The sequence below is a fragment of the Pteropus alecto genome, unplaced genomic scaffold (assembly GCF_000325575.1).
Source record: "Pteropus alecto unplaced genomic scaffold, ASM32557v1 scaffold5, whole genome shotgun sequence".
NCBI classification, from domain to species: Eukaryota; Metazoa; Chordata; class Mammalia; order Chiroptera; family Pteropodidae; genus Pteropus; species Pteropus alecto.
In genome coordinates, this window is record NW_006441953.1 from 1044964 (window position 1) to 1068542 (window position 23579).

Here is a 23579-nt window from a genome sequence, read left to right on the forward strand (position 1 = left end):
CTGGGGATTCAGAGGAAAACCAAATAAATAGCCTCTGCGTTCATGGAACTTCCACCATTAACATTGCAAACAGACTTCTTCCAAATAATTAAATAATGTGCAAAGTGTTATTCAAGAAAAGTGCCACAGCCGGGTGTTGCAGTCAATCTCTTCTATTTATGGGTGAGTGACCATGAACAAAGACAACAGCATCAAACACACATTGATTAAGAACAACTAATATTACATTAAAAGCCTTTAGTGCAATGCTTGGTACATACAAGGAACATATAAATAACCTCTTACTAAGGAATTATATGTTTCTACTTCTAAATTCCACTTCTCATTTCACTCAAATTATAAAAGGCATCCATCTTTACAGTGTTGGTGTACCCTCCCAAAAAGTTGGTGTGCAAAGTGCCAAGGGTTTTAACTAACTCTTCCTTTTTTCCTCACTGCCTACCCTATATGAGGTCTCCATAGACTCAGTCCCTGTTTAATGACAGATGACATAGTAGCCAGGGCATGAGATTTAGCGTTAACTAGACTTGGGTGTAGGCCATGCTCTACCAGTGATTGAGCAAACCTAAATCATCTGTGAAATGGAAATAGTAATATTTTCTGCATACAACTTCTAGGCACCTGAGATGAGGGCACTTACAGAAGGACCCGTGACAACTTCTGGCAGGAGGAATAAAATACTTGAGCTTTTCTTTGAGGACAAACGAGATTCATTTCTGTATTTAGAAGCCATAGATGCCAAATCAGTCATTTACTGATACCTTCCAGGGATAACAGGAAGGCTTTCTTCCTATTTGTCCTAAGCACATTTTAAGCAAAGATGCGAAGCAGTGATTAAATTTTTACTAGCAACATGGCTTATGGAGGAAGAATAGGGCTACCTGCTATAGTGCTTGTTAAAATACCCAAATGGATCTGACCTTCTCACTCTGAGCTCAAGTCAAACACAAAGGCACCTCAAGAGTGGACCTACTATCACTGCTTCATCGGTAGCTAAATAGCAGACACTACTGCTGCCTTATTTACAGTCTCATTCAAAATCCTCAACTCAGGCTTCCTTTATAATACTCTTCAGTTGCTAAATTGTTGTGCTAGGTTTCCTGAGGACTGGTCTGTGAGAACACCATAAGCTGGATGTGTGCATGCACTTGCACGAATAAATAATGGAGAGCTAGCTCAAGCAGGAGGACTTTTTTCCCCCTCAAATGACATATTCGAGCATTAAAAACAATGCATTCTGTTCTCCTGCTAGCAAGGAATAATGAAACCAGAGTATTGCCTTCCCAGAAGCTCTTGACTTTGAATCGTGCAAAAGAGAAATGATCCTCCGTTTGTAGGCAGTAACAGCCTCCAGAAGCTATGGGAACATTGCCAAGAGCCCTGAAAAACCTCCACAGCTAATTGGGGACTGGCGTATTAGTGACACTTTTGAGAGTCAGGTTGTCATTGAAGAGAAACGAAGGAGAACATGGTGGGCGCTGCAGCCTGGAATTAGGCTGTGGGCGGGAGGGCTGGTTCCTGCCCCTCGGAGGAACATTGCTCTGTAATTTTCTCAGATGCTGTGCTCAGCTGGCTTGCAAAAGCCCTGGATCTTGGGAGGCTGCAGACAACACCTTAGCCTCCACTCCTCCTTGAGCACCGAGCCCACCATTCCCATTCAGAAAGCTCTGTGGCCATTTCAAAGGTAGCTTGAGCTAGTTAGCACAAACTAGATAAACATATCATGCCCTCTTAGTGGCCTCTTGAATGTGTGTCTACAGTTTTTGTGTAGCTAACCGAAAGCATTTTATTTCACAATAGATAATTCCAGTAGCCAACAACCCCTAAGGTTTTATGTAAACAGTAAGAACTCAGTAAAAAGAGAAATGAGTTGAAGAACATTTTTTTTTCATAATTAACTTGTCAAAATATCAGTCAGGTCACATGTTTAAGAAGGACCACAAGAAACAAATCATGTTTTCTTAGGAAGGTGACTGTCAGCTCCAGTCAAGCAGAATGCCCGGTCTGTGTGTTGTCTGAGTTTCTAGAGAAATGTTACTCTGATAACGAACTGGGTTTCTCAGTTCCCTCCTCTCTGGGAGGATGGTACTTGCTCTGCATAACCTTTCCTGACTTCTGTACTAAAATTCTAGCTTCATCCAAAAGAAAAACATGAAGAAGAAAATCCATGTCACTGTGCTCTAGCTGGGAGAACCTGCACCACTTCCGCTAGATATGCTCCCTGCTGGGGGAATTGACAGAATCTTGTTGCCGTCTGGTAGAAAGAAGGGAGCCTAGACCCCGGAAAGAACTCTTGGCGTCCCACGGTGGTGTGGGAACATCCCCAGGAAGCTCTTCCTAATGGTACTAGAACTGCATCTGAGCATAAAGACTGAAACATGAAAAACATAGTTAACAGGCCTCTGTTTGCTCCCTTAATCCATCATTTGCCTCTCTTATCATTTCCAGCAGTCATTCTTTTTTCCTCACAATAATGATTTAACCTTTGCACAGTCTATAGTTCAACACAACCTGTGACATGGAAGATTCCCCAAATCTCAAGTTAATTCAGCTTCTCTCTAGCTTTTGCTCCTAACATTACACCCCTACCCCAACACACACACAAATTTTAGTAGTACACAAAATTGGATTGGTTGTCTACCCATTTTCGCCTTCTTTCTTCTTTGCTAGGACGGTTTTCCTCCTGCAGGAAAACCTAAAATATTACTTACCAGCATTCCCAGCTTCCTTGATCCTAGAAGTGGTGATGTGACACAGTTTTAGGGTAGCCATATGAGAGTCATGGAGTAGCAATGTGCACAGTTGAGGGGGGCAATCTGACAGAGTCTTGCTGTGGCAATATGGTAAAATGACACATTTCCAAAGTGACTGTGTGACCAAGTCCTTGGGTGGCAAAATGACACAGTTCTGGGTGGCCATGAAACACTGTTTTGGGGGGCCATGTAATATAGTACCTGAGTGGCAATATGACACAGTTTTGGAGTAGCCATGGAAGTATTCCTGAGATGGCTGTGTAATACAAGTATGGAATGGTTATGTGACACAGTTCTAGGGGGACAATGTGACAAAAGAGAGGGCCGTATGAAACATTTCTGGCCCATGAAGCCTAAAGGATATCTGCTGGAGAACTTCTAGGTAACATTCCTCCTCCATATAAAGAGGAAGATGAAAAATAACCTTTCTCGCCACTGGAAATTTTCCTTTCTCTTCTCGCCTTTGAACAGATTTACATGAGCATGTAATGCTTGTGGCTGCTGCAACAGACATCATGCTGCAACTGTGGAAAACATTTCATCCACTAAGGATGGTGGACGAATGAAAACTACTGGGAACCTTTATGGCATTTTGAGCAAGTGCAACAACCTTTGGCCTGCCCACCCCTAGATTTCTTCTTAAGTGAGATAATAAATAAACTCCTGATATTTATGGCACATACACATGCATTATTTATTTTTATTGCATATATTTAATTAATTGCACATACACAATTCTGCTAGCTTAGGAAACTACAGCATTTCCCTGTAGAAATCAAAATTATTTTTGCAACCAAAGATAGAAGTAGCTTTTTGATAAAGCTCAGGACAAAAAATCCATTTGAAACTTTGTGAAGAATAACATGAGTAGTCTCCTTCAGTTAAATAAACATGGGGCAAGCAGCCTTCCTGACCTGGAGTAAGGACAGACAGACTTTTTGTCTAACCAAGTCTTCTTCTAAATACTTTGTGATAAGCTACTCTAGGAAGTGAGTGGCCAATTTGCATGAGAAGTTCAAGGCCTTCTGGAAGATTAAAAGTCCCTCAGTTCTTGTTCCCCAAAGTTCAAAACAAGGGAAATCAATTTGCACTAAGGTGGCCAAAGCCACCTGCAGTAAAGTTACCTTGATCAGAGTGAGACTAGGTTCATGATCTAGGGTTCAGTGTTCATCAAGCTGAAAGCAACACAGTTTCCATATCTTTGATTGCAATTTTGGAATCAGTATTTGAGCATGAGATCTGGATACCTCCGTGTTTCTGTGAAGGGAACAAGCAAGGGTGCACCACATCCAGTAGACAAATTATATTGTCTGCCAAACGGTACAGGATGTGGAAGTAACGGCAACAGTGGGAGTACTAGATGACGACTCCCCGCTTGTTTTCTGTGTGTGGAAGTGGGTTGAACCCCTAACCCTTCTCGCTTTGAGAGTGTGAGCAGATGGATGGATTCTTGGACAAACTGGAACTGAGGAGAACTGAAGGGAGAACTAATAAAATCCCCACTAATAGAACCTGTGGAAGTCAAAGCATTAACTAAAAATAAATGAATAAATGAAAGCGTTAGTACTCCCACATTATCTAAGTAGTGTATATAATTATTTGTCTATGTCACACATATGCCTAAACATCAAAGTCAAGAACTAAATGACAACTTTTAATTGCCCCAAAATAAAATGAGCAATTAAGCAATTATTCTTGCCTAATATAATCTTTCTGGTCTTTGCCAAAATATTTTATTCAGATAATATTTCCTAACACGTTAAAAAGTGTTTTTTAAGAAATTTTTCTGAGGCGAAATAAGTGTGAAGAATCCTCTTCCTAGAAATTGAAACCTGTTGCTTTGATGCAGGCCTTCAAAATGCTGTATAATGCACAGTATGACTATCTGAGCAGGGCTGTACTAAATAGCTCCTCTAAAAAATATGTAAGCACCAAAACCTGCACAAGACACCTCATGAGACTAACACAGAGTACAATGTGAGAAACACTTATTTACAGTTTTAAACCCAGCCTACAGATAATAAATGTTTGATTTTTACATATATTTCCTTAAATTAAAATATTCAAATGTATTATAATTATTTAAAACTTAACCTTATATCAAATGCATTTTTACTCATTGAAGGAAGTCCCTTTATGACTTCGCCAGTCTGGAGTTTTTGATATTAATGCTTGGCTTGTTCTGTTGGAGTTGTTTTTAAAGTAAGTTTTTAAGACTGGTTTATGAATAATACATTTTCTGATGCTCCTACCCCCAAAATATGTGGAAATATTTTTTTCTGTTGGCTCCTTGTATGACATTCATTGTGGCTATGTATAAAATTGTTAGGTCTTATGAGGCAACTTTGTTACATACCATTGCATAGAAGTTAGGAGCAAGCCTGAGGTTTGTTCTTTTGGACATAATTTTGAGAAGTAGAGGCAGGGGGAAAGCATGGCGTTAAACCTGAATACTCATAGACTGTTTGTTTTGATTTATATGATTTAAAATGTTTGCAAGGATATGTCTAATGTGAGTATCCAAATTAATTTTGAATGAAATTTTCAAAACATTTAAATCCATATGACTGGTTTACTGTGGAGTCTGATTATTGGGGCATTAACCTGAAAAGCATTCTTTCAATCCAGCCATTGGTACCTGCCATGTTCAACACCACCTCCTTTCCTCCTGGATATCCAGCTTCCTTATTAGCACCTTGGTTTGACTCAGTAATATTTATTTTGTTCTAGAAAGTCTCATTTCAATTCTTAAAAGACAAACACGTTATTTTACCTTGGAATCTCATATTCAATTCAATGTTTGCCCTTATTCACCCTATCTCCTTTCCTTGGGCGAGACTTGTGGTTCTAGGGTTTAAAGTATAGAGGTTTGGAATGAAGCAGAACTATTAGAAATCGACCTTTAATGTCAGTCTCATTTTGTGTTGAAGCAGTTAGAAAAACGGGAAAGACAGGTGTTTCAGTTGCTGACACTTGCTGGTAACTTCTTTTCCCACGTGCTTCCTAAACTTGTTCATATCACACACAAACATAAATGCACATACACAATTGTGTTATTTGCACAATACACTGGGTAAAATGAGAGGAGTATTCGATCTCTGTATGACTTGAAGAAGGACTTTTATTATGAAACAACAAAATACAAAGCATTGAGATTATATTAAATACTGAATTTGCTTAACCCTTTCAAATTTATCAGTCAGCCACTTGATCTTATTTTCTTGTAATCAGACTTATTTTACAGCTTTATTATAGTATAATGGATAGGTAATAAGCTACATGTATTCAAAATACAGTTAACCCTTGAACAACACAGGTTTGAACTGTGCGGGTCCACTTACATGTGGATTTTTTTCAGTAAATACTGTTAATGTATTTTCTCTTCCTTATGATGTTCTTAGTAACATTTTCTTTTCTCTAGCTTACTTTATTGTAAGAATACAGTATAAAATGACATACAACACACAAAAGTATGTATTAGCCAACTGTTTATGTTGTTGGCAAGGCTTCCTCTCAATAGTAGGCTATAAGTAGCAAATTTTTGACCATGTGCCCCTAACCCTCTCATTGTTCAAGAGCCAACTGTTACAATTAGATAAGTATTGACTTGTGTATAAAACTGTGAAACCATCACCTAAGCAAGATAATAAACATGGGCATTCTCCCAAAATTTCCTAGAGTATACGTATCATCCTTTCTTCTTACCTTTCACTCTTGCCATTGCCAAGCAACCACTGATTTGTTTTCTGTCACTTTATATTTGCTTATGCTTTTTGGAACTTTATATAAATGGAGTTATACTGTGTGCACAGTCTTTTGTCCAGTCTTTCACTCAGCTTAATTATTTTGAGATTCATCATGTCATGGTAAGTACCAATACTTGATTCCTTTGCATTGCTGGGTAGTGTTCCTTTGTATGAGCATGTCACATTTGTTTAGGCATTCACTTGTTGATGATCATTTGGGTCGTTTCCACTTTTTGGCTATTATAAATACAACTGCTATAAACATCTGCATACATGTTTTCTCACGAACATATACTTTCATTTCTTTTGAGAACATACCTAGGATTAAAATGCTGGATCATATGAGTAGGGTATGTTTACATTTTCATAAAACCGCCAAGCTCTTTTCTGAAGTCATCGTTTCAATTTACTTCACCGCAAGCAGTGTCTAAAAGTTCCAGGCCAAAATACAACTGCTATAAACATCTGCATACATGTTTTCTCGCGAACATATACTTTCATTTCTTTTGAGAACATACCTAGGATTAAAATGCTGGATCATATGAGTAGGGTATGTTTACATTTTCATAAAACCGCCAAGCTCTTTTCTGAAGTCATCGTTTCAATTTACTTCACCGCAAGCAGTGTCTAAAAGTTCCAGTTGCTTCACATCCTCACAAAGCTTAGTGTGGTCATCTTGTTAACTTTGGCCATTCTAATGAATGAATAGTGATAGATGTTTCACTGTGATTTTAATTTGCATTTTCCTAATGAAGAATGACAATAAGCATTTTTTCATGTACTTATTTAATATCTATATTCCTGTGGTGAAATGTCTATTTAAATTCTTTGCCCAATTTATTGAGTTTGTTTATCTTATTGTTGAGTTGTAAGAGTTTTTAATATTAGATATATAAAGCCTTCATCAGACACATATTTTGTAAATATTTTCTCTCAATTTGTGTCTTCCTTTTTCATTTTCTTTAGAGTACCTTTTAAAAAGCAAAGGTTCTTAATTTTGATTAAGTCTAATGTGTTAATTCTTCCTTTTGATACTTTTTGCTTTGTTTGTTGTATTTAAGAAATCTTTGCCAAACCAAAGTCTCATAAATTTCCTCCTGGTAGTTTTAATTTTTAGTTCTTACTTTAAAGTCTACAATTCATTTCAAGTTAATGCTTTTATATTATATGAAGAAAAGACAAGCTTCATTTTTCCAAATGACTGTCCAATTGTTATAACACTATTTGTAGAGTATATTATTTTATCCTCTTCACAGTTTAGTAAAAATCAATTGATAACATATATATGAGTCTATTTCTGGACTTTCTGTTCTATTTCACTGATCTATTGTTTCTCTCTCATACAAATACTGCACTATCTTGATTATGGAAGCTTTATTATAAATCTCGAATTTGGGTAGTGTAAGGACTCCAATATGTTTCTTCTTTATTAATATTGTTTCAGCTATTCTAGATCCTTTTCATTTTCATAGAAATAGAATCAGCTTGTTACAAAACAAAATCCTGCTAGCATTTTCATTAGTATTATGTTGAATCAATAGAGAAAATGAGGGAAGTTGGCATCTTAATAATATTGAGTGTTCTAATCTATCAATAGATACCTCTTTCCAGTTACTTAGGGTTTTAAATTTCTCTCTGCAGTGTTTTGTAATTATAGTGTAGATATATATCTTTTGTCAAATTCATCCCTAAAATATTACTAATTTAATATTGTTGTAAATAGTATTCTTTAATTTTAATTTGTAATTGTAAATAGAAATACAATTAAATTTGCTTATTAATCTTGTATCTTGCAAACTTACTAAACTCACTTATTAGTACTAGTATATTCTTTTATCAATTACATCTAATGTTCTACACAGACAATCATGATACATGCAAATAGAGATAGTTTTACATCTATCTTTCTAATTGAGTTGCCTTTTATTTACTACTTTTGCCTTATGGCATTTCATAGAATATCCAGGACGATATTAAATAGATGTGCTGATAGCAGATATATTTAATTTTATTTAATTTTCCAGAAAACTTTGTGTAGAATTGATATCATGACTTTTTAAACTCTGTGGTACCATCAGTGAAACCATCTGAGCTTAAAGCTCTTTCCAGAAAGAATATATTTTACTGAAAATTAAATTTCATTAATATAGGATGACTTAGGTTATCTATTTCTTATTGTGTAAATTTTGGTAGTTTGTCTACTTCATCATAATGTTAGGTTATTATCTTTTATAAATATGTAGAATATTATCTCTCTTTTTCCTAATATTGATAGCTGTATCTTCTTTCTTTCATCCTGGTCAGTCAGGTTAGAGGTTTATCAAGTTATTAATCTCACAGAAATGTTTCTGATTTTATTCCTTTTCTTTGTATTTTTTCTACTTAATGAGTTTTTTATCTGATCTTTATTATTTCTTTTTTTCTGCTTACTCTGGGTTTAATTTGCTCTTCTTTTTTTTTAATTTTCTTAAGATGGAAGTTGAGGTAATTTATTTAAAATCTTTTTCTTTTCCTATTATATGTGTTGTCTATATATTTCTTATAATACTGCTTTAGCTGTATCCTACAATTTTTAAAAATGTTTTGTTTTCATATTTATTAAGCTCTAAACAATCTAATTTTTATTTTTATTTCTTCAACTCATGAGATTTTAAAAATCATGTTATTTAGTTTTCAAATGTTTAGATATTTTCCAGATGTCTTTCTCATATTTGTTAATTCCATGTGATTAGAGAACATACTTTTTATCATTTAAATTATTTTAAATTTATTGAGATTTGTTTAATGGCCATTAATTCCATGTGATTAGAGAACATACTTTTTATTGTTTAAATTATTTTAAATTTATTGAGATTTGTTTTATGGCCCATAATATAAATTATCTTGATAAGTAGTCATGTGCACTTGAAAAGAATATGTATTCTAATGTTGTTGGGTGTTCTGTAAATGTCATTTATATTCGTTTTTTGATAATTACAGTTTAAGTTTTTTCTATCATTACTGATTTTCTGACTCTTTGTTCTAACAATTATTAAGGAAAGACTGTTAAAATATCTACCCACAATTGTGGAATTGCCTATTTTTTCTTGCAGTCTTACACGTTTTTGCTTTATTTGTTTTGGAGCTCTATTATTGAATGCATAAATATTTAGGATTGTTATTTTTTGATTAACTAATTTTTTGTCATTATAGAATGACTGTTTTTTTATTTCTGATAATAAACTATGCTCTAATATCTATTTTGTGTAATATTATTATAGCTACTGCAGCTTGCATTTTTCAATGCTAGCACAATATATCCTTTTCCATTCTTTTAATTTTCATCTATTTGTGGCTTTATATTTAGAGTGACTTTCTGGTAGGTATCAGTTGGGTTTTAAATAAGTTTTATATTTGAAATAGTTATGTATAGTCTTCACCTGTTATTTTTAATTTTTTAATTTTTCAATTAAAGTTAACATATAATGTTATGTTAGTTTCAGATATACGACACATTGATTAGACCTTTATACAATTATGAAATGATCACCTTGGTAAGTCTAGCACCTGTCTGACACTATATATAGTTATAATATTATCAACTATATTTCCTATGCTGCTTTATATTCTTGAGAATGTTTTTATAACTGGCAATTTGTACATCTTAATCCCGTCACCTTTTTCACCCATCCCCTCCCATCTGGTAACCATCAAAATATTCTGTTTATCTATGAGTTTGTTTTTGTTTTGTTTGTTTGTTCTTTTTGTTTTATAGATTCTACATACAAGTGAAATCATACTCAACTCTTTAATGAACGACTTTTCAAGTTTAATAAACAATCTTTTGTTTTACAAGTAATGACAAAATATTATCATTATTCTAATTTTCTTTCAAAAGTTTAAATACTATTTATAGCAGAGGTCCCCAACCCATGGGCCACAGACTGGTACTGGTCCATGACATGTTAGGAACTGGGCTGCACAGCAGTAGCTGTTGAGCAAGCAAAGCTTCATCTGTATTTGCAGCCATTCCCCAGCACTAGCATCACTGCCTCAGCTCTACCTCAGATCATCAGGCATTAGATTGTCATCGAAGCACCAGTCCCTGGTGCCAAAAAGGTTGCTGATTTACAATGTTTAATAGTATTTATTTTATTGATACTATAATATGCATTATTCAGAGAAGACACTTTACTTATAGTTTGAATGCAACCAAAAGACACATCAGCCCCAAATGAACAGAAGAATCCAATATATATAAAGACAGAGAATCAGGCAGCCACCATTCTTTGGGGAGTACACTATATTAGTTGAATATATGAAATATCAACACCTCTAGACATTTCATAGTTCCCTTGTCTGTGACAGGCAGGGCCACTCTCTGCAGCTGGCTGCTGAAGTAGATGTCCAGATGATGGTACACTTCCCTGATAACACTCAACACATACTAACTGAACAGTCTTTGTCAGCCTCAAGTCATGCGGGCAAGGCTAAGCCATCAGATTCTGTTTCATTTGAGCCACCATTCAAAAAATCCCCTGAATTAGCTCATGTGTTAGAACAGTTGTTCTGTTATTCCAGTTCAGACCCAGTCTCCCACCTCCCGGTGTGAAACACCCCCATACCATTCATGGTGAAGAAGATTCAGTTCATGCTTGACCTTTTCTAGTATATCCTGAGTCAGTACCAAAGGCCTTCCTCCAGCTCTGACTGCTAGGATTCTTTCACTCAGAAGACAGCCTTTTCGGAAAATTATCAAAAATCTGGACAATCTATGTTGTCTACCTGACTGACGAATTTCCATACTAAGGAGTGGAGATGTAGGCTGCTCCCTTCCCCTTCATTCATTGCTCAATTTTTTCTCTGTGTCTTTCTCAAGGTTTCAGTAATATTAGCCCAATGTAGTGGCTTACAGATAAATGTTAAGGCAGGAAACAATTTATCCACCCCCAAAGTTTTATTGACTGGCAGTCAAATATGTAAAATGAATTACTCATTAAGCCCTGTTGGTCAGTGGCTAGACTTTAAGAGATAGTTTTTATTCTGAACTTAGCATCTTTTATTCTTAGCTGAAGGCTTTGATAGCCAAATTCCGGACAACAGGGAAGATGTTATTTAACACTTCATATTATCTTGTTATATCTCTGTGCACTAATTTTCTTTCCTTTACCACAGGAAATTTGGTGGTTTTCTATTACGACAAAAAATAGAACCAATATTCTATTCTAATCATTTTTCTCTCCTCAGGAATAACTAACTTCCTTAAGCTAAAGTCTAACCTCTCTCATTCATTTATTTATTCATTAATTGATTTAAGTATTTATTCAACAAATATTTACTAAGTAAGACCTGGAACCATTCTATGCATAGAGGATATAGTGGTGAAAAAATATACATAGTCTATTTTTTCATCTTAAAATTACAGGTAAGGAATTACAGGTAATTAAAAACACAATTCCAATAATACATGATATGCTAGGGTATATAGAGGGCACTAGGGAACAATAAATCACAAAAGCCCAAATTAGACCAGCGAGTCAAAAAGAGTATTGAGTGTTAGTCAGGTAAAGAGGTTGGGAAAGTGTTCCAGACAGAAGAATGTCAAAAGACCCTGGAGGAAATGAAATTAAGTATAACATATTTGAGAAAGTATAGAAATTCATATTGAGTATACTAGTGATAATAAGGGCAGGACAGTTGCTCGGGCACTCTGGGTCAACACAGGCAGGTTATGCATTGTAGGTACTATGTCAAAGACAATAAAAGATCAACAAAGCTTCTAAGTATGGAAATTATACAATTAGATTTTAGAGGAAATATCTGGCTGTATGGTGGAGCTTAGGCTGGAAGATAGAAAGATTTGGATCAGGGAATCTATTAGGAGACGTTTCTAATGACCTAAACATGAGGGGATTAAGGGCTAGATTAGGTAGGTTAGTGGCATTGGACATAAGCAAAAATGGACAACCTTGAGACATGGTTAGCAGGCAGTTTCAAAAGAACTTAGATTGCTTCAATGTTAAAGCCTAGGGTGGGATGTTGGATCTGTTTCTCACCCAATTTAGACATGCAATACAGAAGGAAAACCAAAAGCAGATATCTTGTGGTCAGTTGTATATATGGCTTTGAAAATTCATAAGATGTCAAAGCTGAAATGTGTATTTGAGAACCATCATGTTTAGTTTTAAAATGTCACCTCACATTACTTTTCTCTCTTTATTATTTTTTTCTCTGCCTTTAAGTTTGCACTCCACAACGCTTAGTTTTCTGCTATAGGGTTTTCTTAATCATACAATCCATCCTTATTTTACTAAATGCTCTTTTCATTTTATCCTTTGCCTCTAATGGTTGTCTATTCATATTACATAGCTTTGATTGTATTGATACTGTAAAACATTTTTCAAAGTTCACTTTGTGTTTCCATATAAAAAATTTTCATAAGTCTGCTCATTCATTCTCTGTTCAGGATGCTGCTTTCATTCCAGTGTAATATAATCATTTTGTGGGGAGGGGAGGGAGCTCTGTGTTATTTTGCCCTCTCACTCATTCTCAGTAAAAAAGATTCTCTTAGTTTTGGCTCTCACAGAATTTAATCCTTAGAAAAAGAATCTAATGCATGTAGTTTATTTGGGAAGTGTAAGAAAACACCGATAGAAAAAAAAGGATACTATAAGAAAGAGAATGTAGTAAAGAAAGGGTTCATTTTCAAGACAGCTACCACTGTGAGTAAATCCATGGGAAAATTCGGGAAGCCAGCACACAATATATACCTGAGAATTATTCCATCTGTGAGGCAAGGGAGCTGTTAATGACCTTGGTTGAGGTGCTGTTACACTTCTGGGTAGAGCTGCCTTCCACAGCTTAGGTAAAAGCTGCCAAGTAACGAATGTACATATTGGCAGTTGAAGATCTGCCAGAGGCCACTGAAGTGGTAAGTCCTGGGATGTGACACACAGGGTCTGCTACAATGACTCATTTTTCACCCCAACGTACGAGAAATATAGATATTCCTTTGTTCTTATCTCTTGTTCTGTTTCACCCTCAAATGGGAACACTGCAGTACAATTCTGATAACCAGTGGAATTTAGCATCAGACTCTATAGAAAAGACTCATATGTCAAAGCCCTAACATCTAGTGGGGATGTGTTTGGAGATGAAACCTCTAAGGAAGTAATTAAGGTTAAACGAGGTCATAAGGGTGGGGCCACGATCTGATAGGATTTGTAGTGTCCTTATAAGAAGAGATACTAGAGAGCTCGTGTGCATTGGAGCTCTCTCTCTACCTCTCCCTCTTTCTGTCTTCTCTCTTTCTCTCTCTCTCCCTGCAAGTATATAAAAAAGAGATCATGCGAGCACACAGCAAGGTGGTGGCCTCCCACATGCCAAAAGATGAGGCTTGGTGTCACATGGCTCAATGTTCCAACCATCTAATTACAGGGTTGGTCCCATTATGAGTCATCTCATTAGCATAAGCTAGCTAGGGGCCCACCATGAGTTGCTCATTAGCATAAACTATCAAGTTTCACTATGCATTTTTAAAAAGCACCTATCACTTGGGAAATTACAAGGATTTACTGTCTGTTCCAAGAACCAGGAACAAAAACCAGACAGATTCTTTAATTTATCACTTCTCCATGTGAAGACAGTTGACTCTGTTTTGGATCTAGATCTAGAGGGGAAGTTATTGTATACTACTACTAATTTCTTATTTCTAGTGGGTGTTCATTCAGTATATTTTAATACTAAGAATCTTTCTGTTTCCACTACCTTATCTCTTTAAAAAATGAAATATGTTAAAACTATATCTTGCTCTGTGAAAGACACTGCCAAGAGAGCGAAAAGACAAGACAGACCAGAGACAATATTTGCAAAAGATATCTGATAAAGAATATGTATCCAAAATATATGAATAACTCTGAAGTCTCAATGATAAGAAAACAAATGACTCAATTAGAAAATAAGCCAAAGACCTTAACAGATACTTCACCAAAGAAAAGATCCAGGTGGCAAATAAGAATATATAAAGATGTTCTACATCAAGTGTACTCAGGGAAATGCAAATTAAAACAACAATGAGATGCCACTACACGCCTATTAGAATGGTCAATATCCAAAATGATGGTGAGGATATGGAGCAACAGGAACTGGCAAACATTGCTTATGGGAATGTGAAATGATACAGTTACTTCGAAAAACAGTTTGATAGTGTCTTACAAAACTAAACACGTCCTATCCATATGATTCAGCAATTATGCTCCTTGATATTTACACAAAGAAGTTGAAATCGTATGACCACACAATAACCTACACATAGACATTCACAGCAGCTTTATTCATAATTGCCAAAACTTGGATGCAACCAAGATGTTCTTCAATAGGTGAGTGGGAAATAAATTGTGGTATGTCCAGACAATGAAATATATTTAATACTAAAAAGAAATGAGTTATCAAACCATGAAAGGACATAGAAGAATCTTAAATGAATGATACAAAGTGGAAGAAGCCAATCTGAAAAGTCTGCATACTGTATGATTCCAGCTGCATGACATATTTTACAAGGTGAAACTATGGAGACAGTAAAAAAATCAGTGGTTGCCAAGGGTTTAGGATGGAGGGATGACTAAGTAAAGCACAGATTATTTTTAGGGCAGTGAAAATACTTTGTATAAAACTCTAATGTGGACATTTGTCATTATACATTTGTCCAAACCCATAGAATGTACAACACCAAGAGTGAACCCCAACATAAACTATGGACTTTGGGTGACAACAATGTGTCTATGTAGGTTCATCAATTGTAACAAATGTACCACTCTGTGTGTGGTGTTGGTAATAGGGAAAGCTTTGCATGTATTGGGGTAGCGGGTATATTGGAAATCTCCGCATCTTCCAGCAAATTTTGCTGTGAGCCTAAAACTGCTCTGAAAAAATAAAGTCTGTGAAGAAAAAAAACAAACTATATTCCCAGAATACACCACTTTTCCTCAGGATTCTTGATGTTTTTTGAAAGCTGTAAAATCCAAATGAATGTAGAAATATTGAGGAGGAAGAAGACTCTTGCAAGACAAAGCAGATCTCCATGTTTTCTGGGTGGACGTAGACCCTGGGTCACTGAATAGCAGGTAAGCTGCTAGAGATGTACAACATGTCCTGGTATCTTCTTTTAATAAAATGGAATGTTTTATTTCATGACGTTTCTCCATCCTGATGAATTGGCTTTGTTTTTCATGGAAATTTCATCCAAGATCCTGACAATAGGTTGCTAGCCAGTCTTAGTTTTCAGGAGTGCTGTAATTTTTTTTACTTTAGTAAGAAGTTTGGAGAAACTGAATAAAGAGTTGGGAACCAAGCACCATTTCAAATATAACTTCTACCATTTCCTTTTAAATTGTTTCTTTGAAAAACTTCACAATGTCTAAGTCTATATCATTCCAGGTTTTTGTGTCCTTTAATTATCACCAAGTTCTGGCTCTCTTTTCACTAGAAAAGTAGATTTAGCACAGTTAGTTGATATAGCTTCTTCACACAGACATTCTTCACATGCACAACTTTGCTATGGAACTCAGATAAACTAAATCTATATGTAAGTGTTTTCCTCTCCACAAAACATCAAGACTGTTTTTGATAAAAGGCTTTTCATTCCCATATATTTTCTTTTATTATTTTTGTTTTGTTTTCTTTAATGGAAATTGTGATTTCGTACTATATCTATATATCAGTATCTAAGCCCATGCATAAAACATAACCATGTGCAAATCCTACACCAACCTAACAGTTCTTTTAGAATTTAATTCTTCCATGTAACGGTCCTTGGAATTAGCTAATAACTAGTGTCAAATTTTGTTCAGATTAGCCCTCTGTAATATTACCAATTTTGTATCATGAGAGAATAAATTTGCAGTTATGCATTAATTATTTCATCAGGTTACGTTAAACTCAACCAATTAGATTTAAAAGTGAACCATCATCTAAAACTATCATCATGAACAATCTGTACCTTATTCCCAGGAAACCTTCAGGGGAAAATATTATGCACAAAAATGATTTAAACAACATCTGCTTCAGTCACTGTTATGATCCTCTCAACAACTGAAAGGATAGTCATTTTTGTCATGTGAGAATACAGTGTTCTCTTCTAAATGGGTTAAGTACATGCAGTGGCAGAACACAAAACAAAGTCAAAATGGGAAATATCAATAGAAGATGGTTTAACTTCGAGCTGTACAGCTTTATTTTACAAAATAACAAATTATTCCACACAGAAACTTACCCCTATGGTCATGATTAGGTCAATCAAACATTAGTCTTTGGGTCAGTCCCCTGCACTGCCAGGCATTAATGGTTCTCTGCTTTCATTTTCTCAATCCATAATAATACTCGTCCCAGGAATATAGGCTCCATGAGGTAGGAACATGCCATTCTTATTCTCTTTTTGATACCTAGTTTTTAGCACAGTAGTCAGAACACATTTGGCTCTTAATCAATAGTCATTAAATTATTTACTCATTTGTTTAACAAACATTGACTCTGTTCTAGATATAGAGAAACACAGATGAACTACACACCATCAGGGCTATTACCAATTCAGCGACACAGAACAGAGCAAAAAAAACAAAGATTGAAATGTTAGCAATTAGAATAACTTCCATAATGAAGATATGTCCTGAATACCATAGGAGCAGTGAGAAAGAACCACTAATTCTACCTAAAAAAATGGAAAACATACCCAAAGAAGATCTTGATCCTGAAGAATAACAGACAGTTACCAGTTGGAGAAGAATAGGAAGGATATAGCAGATTGAGGACATACATACTCAAAGACCTTGAGCAATGAGTTTCTCACGCTCATGCACCACGCGCAGTTTCTTGTGCGGCATAACACGTGGCAGATGAATAACAGAACATTCCCATACAGTAATCCTGGGCCAGGCTGTAAAGGTTTTGTGTCCCACACCAAGGAATCTGGTTTTTATTCTGTGGGTAATTAGGAGCCATAGAAGGATTTTAACAAGATCAGAACTGTGGTATTGAAAGATAATCTTTGTGTTGAAAGTGGTTTTTTTCTTTTTCTTTTCTTTCTTTTTTTTTTTTAATAAGTGTTTAGTTTAAAAAAAGATTTATTAAAAAAATTCTGGAATCAATCAATAAGTGATGGAGATATGTGTTAAGGCAACAATATATATGGAAAATATATACAAGTTTGAAGGCTATTTAAAGGGAAAAATAATTAGGATTCGATGATTGATTATTTTTGACTATATGCCAGGTGCTATTCTAGGCCCTGGGGATAAACAGAAAATAACATTGACAAAGTTCTCTGCTCTCATGGAACTCTTAATCTAATGGAGTCAAAGATTTAATGGATTCAATGATGCTCTTAGTTCTACTTCTCAGGTCCCACTCATCCAAATCCCAGCTGCACAAAATATTGCCTGTTGATGCACTATAGCAGTGGACTGTGCATGGCCCTCACCTAAACTAAGGTTAAGGCCTCTTCTAGGGGAAGGCTTATAGACTAATGCTGGCTGATAAAGGGATATAAGGGCCTAGCTCTTCCCCTTCCCTCAATTTGAGATGATGCCAAAACTACAGAATCCCATAGGAACAACTGAAGCCTCTATTTCAATCACGTTACAGGTCAGTTTCTCTCTTTGCTCAGTCCTGCCTTTTTAACTCCTTTACACATGTATCTCTCAATCGCCAATAAACAATCTGCACACAAGCCTCTACCTTAAAGTCTATTTTTGGGGCATCCCATTGCAGATAGCCAGTGCCAGGAGTGGTCTCAAGAAGCCAACTTTAAAATAGAATTTGGGGAATTGGATCACTTGCCAGAACCTGGCCATAAGAATCCCATTGCTGGTGGTAGATGGAGTATGGCTAGGCCCTGGCTGCTGTAATGATGCAATTATTAAAACTCAACAGTGGTGATCTGGCATGAAGAACAGGTGGAAGAGGGCATAACAGCTAATAAAACATCTCTATATGAGAGAAACATTCATTGTAAGGATAATGGAATTAGGTAACTGTTGCTGGGGAACATTGATTCATTAGAGAAAGATAGTGACAATCTCAGGGTGATTACCTGTCAATTCAAAACACAATTGAAAACCATGGTGCCTTCTTGGATGCATTTAAAGTTTCTAAATTCCCAAAGGTGGAGGTCAAACAGAGCTGAAATCCAGTTGCTAAACTTAAAGAATGGTGGTTTCAATGAAGGAAAGATTCTCAGCTCTGAAAGATCTCCTTACTCCAAGGTCAGAACCCTATCATGGAAAGAGTAAGATGTAAAAATTTGGAGTGAGAATATCTATGAGAATGCTGTGGAGAATCTTAAACAGCCAAATCCGCTGAACCTAGTAGATTTGCAGTAGGGGCACATTCATTTTTGTTGGAAGATGGTGGCCCCTTCTTGTTTGAAGATCCTGCAAAAGATTTAGCCGAGGCGAGTGACACAAAACAATGCTTCTTCCTCTCAGGATCTACCGGCTGCAAACGATTAGACTAATGATAGTCAAATTCTGGCACAGATATGCTATGCCTGCTAAGGGAGGAAAAGAGCTGCAAGAATCTATCTAAATAAGCACTGCCAAGAGATGGAATACTCTACATCAAACAGGGTTCTGAAGGTGCCAGATACTGTATATGAACTGCCCACTGAGAGTGCTAGATATTGTACATGGGACTGGAGTCTGAGTGTGCTAGGTACTGTACATAAACTGTACTCCGAGAGCATTAGGTACTGCACATGACCCGGGCTCTCAGGGAGCTGCACAAACACAAAAAACAAAAACGATGAGGTCCATACCAGATACAATGACTTTGAATACCCGACCAAATGGAAATATAAGTTTCAAACTCAAGAGATATGTTCAACGCAGTAAAAATCACTAAGACCTGAATATTTCCTGATGTGCCCCTCTTCCTGTCCTGCCATTTGTGCTGCTAAGATTCTCCTTTAGGTACAGGAGCTGGGCAATGAGTGAAGCCCAGGAAAGGCAACACAAAACAAAGAAGCGATCTACAGCATAATGCACAGAGTATGATAGAAAAAGCAGGTGGGCTGCATGTTGAGGCAAGTTTTTGGAGGTCTGGAGTCATGAGTGGAAAATAGTGTTTCAGAAAGCAACTGCTATCTACTGCAGGATACCCAAAGCGGCAGAACTGGAGGCAACATTTAACCTGTGCTGTGCATAGAGAATGCTTTCAACTTATGCATTTTATTAAGAGGCTATTTAAAGAATTTAATAATTTTAACTATCTTAGAGCTAGGTGACTAAATTTTAAAAATTGCGACACCTTTGAGAAACAGATCTACACAGGACCTTTATTTCAATGAATATATACTAAATGTTTGCATAAGTATATACTGGGTTGTTTGTATGCCCACTTATCAAAGTGGTTATTCATATGGTTTTAGAGTCCAATTTATTCTTATGTTACCCAAAAGATGTGACTTCAATTGTGAGCTAATAAAGGGAGGGCAAAAAAGAAAAAAAAAAACCTGGACATATATAATATTGGACTTCTGCCAAGTGAAATATAAATGCGATTACACCCTAAACAAAAGGTTTCACAGTAGTTTAAAAAGAGAAAACTGGATGAGAAATACCATACTTTCCATGGTAAAGCAAGATCTAATTGAAAGGGCTCATATCATAGCATCTTTACCACATTTCTCTTTCAAGCAGAGATATAGCAGTGTAATCAAAACGATACAATCTGCCACATTAAATTAATGATGCTAATTTTAAATATATTTTAAAAGTTTGTTTATGTTAAAAGTTTGTACTTTTTTAAGGTACCAATGCTATGTTTTAGTAACGTTGAAGCAACTTATGTTAATATGGGAAGAGAAAAAGTTTTGCCTTTGCAAGTGGTCCACTTTTACTAAACTTTAAAAAACACTTGGAATATGACTATATAGCCAAGGCTTCATGAAAAAGTCCTCTGAGACAAGCACAGGAGGAAGCTGGCAAGAAGCAGAAAAGTTGCTACCGCAGTTTTAGAGCAAGGTAGAGTGTTTAGAAACTTTCTACCAAACCTGTAGAAACTCTTCTCAAATATAGATTTTTGAAGTTCAGGTAATAATATCTCAGAGTTTTAATTCAATAATATCCATTTATGTTTATGACATTTTTCACCACATCACGAATCTGTTTAGCGGTCCCAAATCATAATCTATGTTGTCTATGAGTGAGACTACATTTACCTAATGTAAGAAGCATCTTGATTCTCCTGGCAACCAGAGTTTAAAATAATGCAGTCATGTTCTAAGTAATGTGCTGAAAAGTGCATAATAAAGGTATTATAATGTTGTTATGGCAACTGGAACATTTCAGTTTAAATACCCAAGGATTCATAATTTTAAATCACACCTACGCAACAAAGACTGTATTGATAAGAAATCAATTCTTATTCAGTCATTTCTATTCATTTTTGAATACTATTTGCCTCCCTTAACTCTTAATTAATTTGTCACTCATCTATGTGAAGTTTTGAGTAGTTACAGCATTCTAATCTTTAGTCTGGATGGAATTACAATAGAATTTTGTCCCTTTCAATCCTGATTTATTTCTTGTCACTGTGCTTCCTCCTATTCAAACTAAGCTCCAACCAAATTGAAATTCTTCCATTTTCTGAACAGTGCATGACCTCTATAATCTTAAAAATGCCTCTCAAATGTTCACACAATTGAGTCTATCCCATCCAGAAGCTTTTTCTCAAGACTTAGATAGGGTGCCAGATTCAGCAAATAAAAGCACAAGATACCCAATAAATTTAAATAGTAGATAAACAATAAGTGGGTATTTTTGTTTGTTTGTTTGTTTGTTTTACTATAAATATAGCCTGCATATTGCACAGGACATACTTATACTAAAGAATTATTTGTTGTTTATCTAAAATTCAAATTTTACTGGGCATTGTATTTTATCTGACAATCCTGCAGCTAAGAGAACTCTCAATGCTACAGCTTTCATTTTTGTTTAAAGCATACCCTTACCCTCCTCGATCATGGCTGAAAAAGGAAGCTGGCCCTAGACCCAGTCCTGAGTCTCTTTAATTTACAGCCTGAACTGCCATGTTGTTCAGTATTATTCTCTATATTCCCAGCCTTCTAACCCACTCTTGGAATGAATGAGACCTGACATAGCTGACATCTCTTCTGGAGTAGGTATGGAGAATGAGCGGCCCTTCTTAAACTCAGGCTCCTGGTGCTAGTACTAGACATACTAATGTGTGGGGCTGGTCAGTATGGCACAATGGGCAGCTGAAGTCCAAGTCCTGTGTGAGACTGGGCCTGCCAAATGTGTACCTGCAGCATCAAATTCAAGAGAGGAAGGAGAAAATAAGAATAGAAAAACAAAAAAGTGAAGCAATAGACAATCTGCAAGATGAGGCAGCAGAAGAGAGACACTTAATGGAGTAATTATAATAAAACATCGTCAAGGAGAAAGTCGTTAAGAGGGCCAAGCTTCTTTAGACAATTTATTTTCCAGCTTTGGATGCGCAAAGACAATGAAGTTCTATTTTCAGTCTTAGTGATGACAGATATACTCTCCTCCTGGGTGATTCCTTAATCTCAAAGTCCTGACTCCACAAGGACTAAGAAAATGCTAAGCTCATGCTGACCTTGATTCTTTACTTATCCCCTACCCAGATGTCCTCGTTTTACTTGACTCTGCCAGTCCTGTATCCCTGCCTCGTGTCCACATCTATCTGATCCTCATGATTTACCATAAAAGAAGGGATAAATAATAGCCTTTTACTATGTTAAAGATTGCCACTCTCTACTAGGTGACAATTACCTATATTCAAACTACAGTGCCCAAGAAATCACAACCAGATTCTAGCATAGTGTGCACTATAACTTTCATCTAATATTTCTGAAAACAAATTTATGAAGTTATGCACTTTCTCCAATAACAAGGCATCCAAATAGTGACTTAATCCATCAAATAGAAAAACATGAGGGCATAAAGTTTTGGTTAAAGTGACTTGTGGTTCTTGCAATGGCTGACTGAGAACAACTAGAAAACTTGGAAAAAATATAAAAATTATTGGCTTGAAATCTTTAGGAAACTAGCAAAACACGGAAAATTTTCCAGAGCAAGATGTGGTAGAAAATGAACTCCAGAGAGGTGCATTAGAATTGGGGTTAGTTTTGTCTTACGGTAATTGCTGTTTCTGGAGAGATAACTGAGAAGCTGAGAAGAGCTTTTGATAGTTCAAATGGTGAGGGAGACAAAAAGTGAAATCAAGGACCCAGAAGGATAGGGGGTCTGAAAAATACCACATCTATCTGTTTGAGAAACCAAAGAGTAGTATCTAAAGATAAAGGGTTAACTGAAATTAATTAATCAACCTTCAAAAAGACTGCAGCCTTATTATTATCTTATCAGGTCTCCCAGAAAAGTCTCTGTTTCAGAAACTAAATTAATGTGACCCCAGATTACTTACACCTCATGAACAATAGATGCAAATAAAAATCCTCTCTAATAAAAGATAACATTACCAATGGCAGAATATTAGTGCTCCTCACTCATATTCTCAATTCTTTTCCAGACACATTGCAGATCTCCACCCACTTGAATTTGGAAATAGCTGTGTGACTTGCCAGAGCAGTGAAGTACTCAAAGACCATTACGAAATTCTCCAGTATCACTTGCTGGCCTTATAGATATGGCTAAGAAGGATAAAATAAAGGAAAGACTCTCTCAGAGAGCTCATCTAGGGATAACAAAGAACAACAGATTGGGGAAGCCTGCCCAGAGAACAGAATTGTCTATGTCCTCAGGATCAGGAGCTATGGAAATGTATTCTCAGGATACTCAGTATTCTTATGGCCCAGGGACTTCTGTAGGTCACCCATTCTTTCTCATTCTGAAAGAAAATGCTTGTTGTAATCATCTTGTCCCTGCTCCACCACTGTATGTTGGTATGGAGCAGAGGATCAAGAGCTGCCACATCTGTACATAATATGAAGACTACTACACATCACACCCTAATTGCCAGACAACCATGAATTACCAAAAGATCCTGGATTATCAGCTCTATGATATTATTAGCGAGGACTTTCAATTATTCACCTTTGGGAAAG